Below are 7,411 nucleotides of genomic sequence, written 5' to 3'. Positions count from 1 at the left end.
CTCTCCACTTTGCTAAATAACTTACACATCATTTTATAGATCATTGTTAGTCTCAAAGAAAACTTCAACATTTTGTCTAACAAATCTAAAATTACCTTCTTCTTCATCTAAATTGTAATCTAACATCTTTTCATTAGTTCCAAAATTTTCATAAGTCTTTACAATTGCATAATCAACTATTATCTTAGTTCTAATATTAAAACATTTGTATGCCTTGATCTTTAATGAATAGCCAAGAAACATACCTTCATCACTTCTTAGATCAAACTTACCAACATCATCATTTCTCTTAATATAACACTTGCTTCCAAATATTCTAAAACACTTAATTGAGGGAGAATGACAAAACAATAATTCATAAGATGTCTCGTTCATACCTCTTCTAATCTATACTATGTTTATAAAGTACCTTTTTGTATTGACTACTTCTCTCAAAAATGTCTTGGATATGTCATTCTCAAACAATATTACTCTTGTTGCCTCTGCTACTAATTTGTTTCTTCTTTATGCAATCCCATTCTATTCAGGTGTCCTAGGTGAAGATAATTGTCTCTTGATTCCATTCTCTTCACAAAACATATTAAAATCTCTAGAGGTGAATTCTCCTCCTCTATCTAATCTCAAACATTTTATTGTAACACCACGGTCATTCTCAAATCTATTCTTAAATATCTTGAAATTCTCAAAAGCTTCAAACTTCTCTTTAATAAATTCTACCCACATCATTCTAGTGATATCATCAACAAAAATCATGAAATACCTTTCACCATAGAATCCTCTTCTTCTAGAGGGACCACTCAAATTTGTGTGAACAATCTTTAGCTTCTTTGTGGTTATGAACCTCTTGCTAGGACATGTTACCTTCTTCTACTTAGCCAAAATACATTATTTGCAAACTAAATTAGTAGGCTTTATTATCTTAAGAAAATATGTGATTGCAAACATGCTACTAAATTTTATAATATTATCAAAGTTTATATGACAAAATCACTTATGCCATAGCCAACTATTATCCACTTTAGCAACCAATTATGTGATTCTAATGGGATTGAAATGAAATACATTATCTCTAGACATGGTTCTAGTTCCAATCATCTTACTATCCTTATCCTTGATAGTGCACATCTTTTCTATGAATTGCAATTGATACCCTTTATCCACCAAATGTATAATACTCAAAAAAAAATTCTTTAATCTATCAAAAAAATAAAAATCATTAGTGTTAGTTCTTCCATTTAAAGTAATGGATTTAGTCCATATAATATGATAGGCTACATTGTTACCAACTCATACAATACCTCCATCATAATTTCTAAATTTAAAATAGTTATTTATATCACTATTCATGTGATGTGAACAACCAATATCTATAATCAAATTAGATTTGTTTTCAGCCTAGGATACTAGAGCCTTGTCTTCTCTAATTTCTCTATCAAGAGCATCTTTCTTAATAGCTACACATCCTAGCTCACCATCACTTTCACTATGACCTTTTTCATTAGATTCCTCTTCTTCATTAGCATTTAACTAATTCCTAGGTCTCCTAGGATTGAATTTTCCCTTATTCTTTTTCTCTCCTTTAGGACATTTAAATACATACTAACTAAACTCATTACATGCCCAATATTGAAAGACATTCTTACCATTTTTTCTCTACTCATAAGAAGTGCTATACCTTCTTCAATCTTTTCGTATTCATTAGATCTTGTTCTATTGCTACTAGAAAAATATCCATGTTTACTTGTGCTTCTAAAGAGACTTGGCCAAACATTCAAGGTACTAAAAGCTATCTCCACTCTTGTCAAAGCTCTTGACTATCTTAGAACTACTTATATTTCTTCCAATCTTCCAAGAAATATTTCCTCAAAAAAATCCTTAGTACATGGTATAAGTCATTATATCATCTGAGCTACATGCCTCAATGGCGGTGTGAAAGTATTCAAGATCTTCCACACAATCATGTATTCTTCCTTCTTCCCACCTTGTGTCTTGAGTACTGAAAAAATCTCTAATATCCTAAAATTTAGCTTCTTAAAAATTCATATTTCATCATGTTTGCATCTTGAAATGCACATATCCAATTGTGCAGTCTTACTCTTTTCATATGTGCATCACCTTCAAAAATAGATTATAATGTTTTCCAAATCTTATAAGATGTTTCTAGTGATTTTACCCAACTATATTCAATCTTTGGAAGATCTGATAGTAAAGCTTCTCTAGCTCTCATGTTGCACACATAGATCTCTCTCTTCTTCATTATATTTTTCAAGTTTATCTTCTTTGACAATTGTCTTTTCACTCTTTTTCAAGAGCCAATAACCTGGACCCATACAAAGAAAATGAGTCTTCCTCTTCTCCTTCCAATTGCCATAGTTGTCCCCATCGAATCTATTGAGAGATTGTTGGAAGCATGAATTTTGATTATACTCCTAAGGGGGAGTATTGTAGATATGTTACTATGATTATATGTTACATTCATGACTAATTTTGTCATTGATGTCAACCTAGCAGTTTTCTATGATATGTGACAAAAGAATAGCAAAAGGATCAAGTTGGTACGGGTGGCTAGTTGATTATTCTAACTATCCAAGGTTATGGGAGATACTTTTGAGAATATATTATATTTAGTTAATGTCAAATGAAGAAATGATAAGTCTAGAAGAAGTTATGTAAGTCTTGGTGATGTTTCTTCAGAGATAGAGTTTACAGAGGCATGTTCTAGTAAATTTGTTATATCTCTTAGTAGAGTTATTATTCTAAGAATTGGCATTGAGGATATGAAGAAGACACCTTGGTGATGAAATGGATAATTTCACTCATCATAATATTAAGTTTACATAAATTTATTCAATTTGCAAGGTAGAAGATTAATATTATCACTAAGTGTAGTGTGTTCTTAATGTGGTCCTATAATGATTAATTGATAGGTTCTAACAAATGACTTAGGTAATTGTATTATGGACTAAGTATAATGGAAGGAAACTTTTCTATATCATATGGTATTGTTTTTAAATGATGATAAGCAACAGTAAGAGAAAAATGCAAAAATGAGTAGAGCAGAGTGAAAGTGAAGGAAACTTCATTGTCAAGGTTTGATATTTGGATCCAAGGTTCATAACCTAGTCTACTATTGGTTTAAAGAATAATTTTGATAGCTGAGTGTCAATACACTTAACCATTTTTCACTATATATGCCGAGCAAAGAGTAAGTGCCAAGTAACATGAGGTGCCGAGTAATAACAAGTGTCAAGTAATATAAGGTGCCGAGTAATAACAAGTGTCGAGTAATGACAAGTGCCGAGCAACATAAGGTGCCAAGTGTTAATAAGTGCCGAGTGATATAGTTTTGTTAAGGTGCCAAGCTATCCAAGAAATAGCATGTGCCGAGTATCAGTAATGCTTCAGGAGCCAAGTAACTCAGGATAGCAGCATAAGAGTTTGTGATTGCACAAACTATGATGTAAACCAATTTTGTAGCCGACATAAGATAAATCTCGAAAGATATAGCGATAAGAATTAATCTTTTACATTTTCTATGCAATCTGCATGCAGCCAATTGGAAAATTGGAAAGGCATGCAACCAATCAGAAAAAGGCAAGTATTGAGTGGGAAATTAAGAATCAATATGGATCATAGATTCATATCAAACCCTAAGTCTTCGAAGTCTTTTTAAGGAAGATGAAAGTTTCATTGAAAGAAAGATGAGAGAAATAGAGTAGTGTTAAAGGAAAAACATAATGGAATTCAATGAAAGAAGACATAGAGAGTAAGAGCAGCAATTCAATATTCAGTTGATTAGAACAAAGCAAAGGAGACAAACAGATATCAGATCTCAGAGGATCAAAATCAGATAGAGAGCCAGAACAAGTATCTGCATTCAGCAAACAAGGATTGCAAAACTATCACGTTTATAATACCTAATACTTTCTTACCATTGTATTAGAAAATAAATCCTGTGTAGATAGGTTGGCTTAATAGCTATCAGTAGATCCTTATAAAAAGGTGAATAAATCCTTTAACAGGGTGACACTTCATGTTGAGTGTTTGAAATCCTTTAACCAGGTCACTATTGACACAGTGTAAAGCCTTTAACAGGGTAGACCATCAGAAGTGGTTGAACAATATTGCTGCAATAGTTTTTGTGGGTATCATCCCCACCCCAGTTTTACCTTCTTATTCCTAGAGTGTTATGTGTTGTGTATGCATGTTTTAGTTTCATATTTTCTAGATGTATTTACATGCATGCAATTTACTTTTAGTTAAAAGGTTTTATTAGTTAAAGTACAATACTTTTGATTAACCCCATCCTCTCATAAGTATTCTTTCCATATTTGAATATTCCAAAAATTGGTATTAGAGCCTAGTTAGGTTCTCACAAGAAAAAGTCTAACAGCTTGGAGGAAAAGATCTAAAGATGGAAGCTTTCAAACTTGGAAAGATCATTGAAAATCAGGTGATAAATATGCAACTTGCTCTACATAGCTTGGAGGAATTTAGAAACAAGTTGAGAAACTCATTAAAAAAGAGGAAGGATCTAGCCATAGCCAAAAATGAGATAAACTACACAGAGATTGATACCACAAATATATTTTCCAATGGAGATACTAAAGAGTTTGATGCAACAATTGTAGAACTGGTCGAGAAAAACAAAATTCAAGCAGATGAGATAAGATCTCTTAGAATGGAACACGAATCACAGGCTAGAATGCTATGTGAAATCACTGAACAAAAGAAAAGAGCACTTGAAGATAAAGTCATGATGGAAAATGACAAAAGAAATCTTGCAAACAGGCTTGAAGAAAAATGTATTGAATTGACAAGGATCTCAAACATGCAGATGGATACACTTGCCCAAATGATGAACTTTCATCATGAACTTAATGTGAAAGACATTGAGATCTCTACACTGAAGATGCAGAATGAACAATTGCAGAATGACCTAAGAAGAGAGAAGGAAATTTCAAAAAATCTCAATAAACCCAATGAAGCCATCAAGTATTTTGAGCAATTACTGAAATCCCCAAGATCAACCCATGATACATCAAGACTTGGATACAATAGCACTGAAGTTGAAGAATCATCAAAGAGTGCAGAACAAAGAAGCGACAAAGGTAAAAATGTCAAACCTACATGTCATTTCTATGGAAAGAAAGGTCATACATCTAATGTATGTAGAAGCAAGAATGCCCATCAACATGATAAACCTAAAAGTATGAACCATTTTCATAAGTGCAAGAAGCAAGGTCATCAAGCATATGAATGCAGAATCAAGACTATTAAGACATCAAGATTTAAGGGTCACTATCATAATTGCAAGAAATATGCACATAGAGCTTTTGAATGCAGATCAAAGCCTATGTGGACATCAAATTAACTAGCAAGGACATCAAACCATGAATTTTGGGATTACAACACCAGGTATAGTTGTCACTATTGTCAAGAATATGGACATACACCCCAGAATTGCATAAGAACCAATTTCAAGGGAAACTATAAAAAATATTTGAGTCAAACTACATGTTTCAGTTGCTTAAAAACTGGTCATGTCAGTAGGAATTTCCCAACAAGGTCAAAGGCACTAAGTTCTGAGTTCAGCAATGGAAAGGCAAAGATAAGTGTTGAACACATCAAAAGTGAGATGAATAAGACATGGAAGAAGAAAGATGAAAGTAGCACATCAAGTGTAGAGATCACTTCACCTAATAGGTCAAGTGATCACACTTCATCAAATTAAGCAAGCATAGGTGTGTGAGATTGATAAAGTAAGGTACATCAAACATCAATCCCAAAAGATAGAATAACTGTAAAGAAGAAATTAGCATAAGCAGAGATGCCAAGTCAAAATTGAGAGTCTTGCAAAATTTGTCAAAATTGTCTTCAGATGTCGAGTTTCTAAGAGCAACTGAGTTGATAGATGATGCCGAGCTGAGAAATACTAATGGGAATCGAGCAAAGTGAAAATACAATAAGTGCCAAGTTATGTCGAAATCTTTCAAGTGTTGAGTAGATAGTTGTCAGCGCACTAAGCATTAATTACTCTATTTTGAAGGGTACATAATTTGAATTTTGATCATTTCCCACCATTCAAACGTGAAGGAAAGTCGAGAAGAGTAGAAAAGATCAAGGTCAGCTCAGAAGCCATTTGTGAAGATTTCAAAAGCGATTCAACACAAGTTTCATCAATTTGAGGTATTTTACTTAAGTGTCGAGCTACGTAGAGTTTATAAACTTGTTTAAATTGTAAACCCTAGTTTGGAAAACAATGGCATCTAGGTCAAGAACCACTAAGGGTAAAGAGAGTCATGAAATACAACTGGTCAGTAATGAAATAAAACAACTTGAATTCAAACCCATTCCAGAAGTAACATACAAGAATGATCCCACAGGTGCATTATCAGTTATTCTTGATAAATTTGTTATGGTCCAAGATGTTCACCGATGTTATAACTACAAAATTGGAGCCATAGGAGATTTAGAGATTTACAATGCATATGAAAAACTATGTGAGAACAAGATACTAAAAGATGAGTTCTCAATAGTAGAAAGAAAAGGATTAACCAAAACCCTAGAATTTTTTATTGTTTTCAAAATTGAATGGGTATAGATAGTTTTGAGCAGAATACATGATGGAGCCTTTTGGTTAGAGTTAGGGCCAATAAAATTCACCAAGAAAACTATCCATAGGGTTACCGGTATTCCAACCCTAGATTGGCCAAAGACCCTGCGAAGCGACAAAAGGGAAGTAATAGAGAAAAACACAGGTGCTAAATGGAATAATAGAGGAATGACTCTTGATACAGTCATAGATCCTCTAATAGATTTTTTTGTGAGAATCATTTCACACAAATTCTATCAATCAAGTAGATTGAACAGTGTGCCTTGTATATCAGTTGATGTTGCATATAAGATAATTAAAAAGGATCATACCTATGATCTAGCAGAGCTCATGTTTCAACAAATTAATGAAAACTTGGGAGCTATAAGGAAGAGCAAGGGAGCTCAATACAAATTCGAATAAGTTTTGGTATGCATATTTTTCTATCTGATGAAAGAATTCCCTTTAGTAGGTAAGGTAAGATGGAGTACAGACAAAACAATTTTTGAACAAATCAATGGATATATTGAACAGATGGGTGAAAATTTTGATGCCCAAATGACTAGTTACTTTGAGGACTTTAAACAGTCAATGAAAGAAAGAATGAGGATTCTAGTCTCATTGACTGAGAAATATGAAAAAGATATTTGTTTTCTTGTAGATATTGATTATACCTATATACAAGTAGTCATACCTAGAGTAAGATGGCTTAGGCCACTAGGTTATGAACTTGAGATTGATCAAGCTTTTGCAACAATAACAACCCTTCTTATAGAAAAAGTTGATAAGAATGTAAAAGCCTTTGGAACTTATGAT

This window comes from Cupressus sempervirens, chromosome 7, assembly GCF_028749045.1.
Source record: "Cupressus sempervirens isolate cs-2001-9-10 chromosome 7, ASM2874904v1, whole genome shotgun sequence".
NCBI classification, from domain to species: Eukaryota; Viridiplantae; Streptophyta; class Pinopsida; order Cupressales; family Cupressaceae; genus Cupressus; species Cupressus sempervirens.
Note: the sequence above shows the minus strand (reverse complement) of the source record.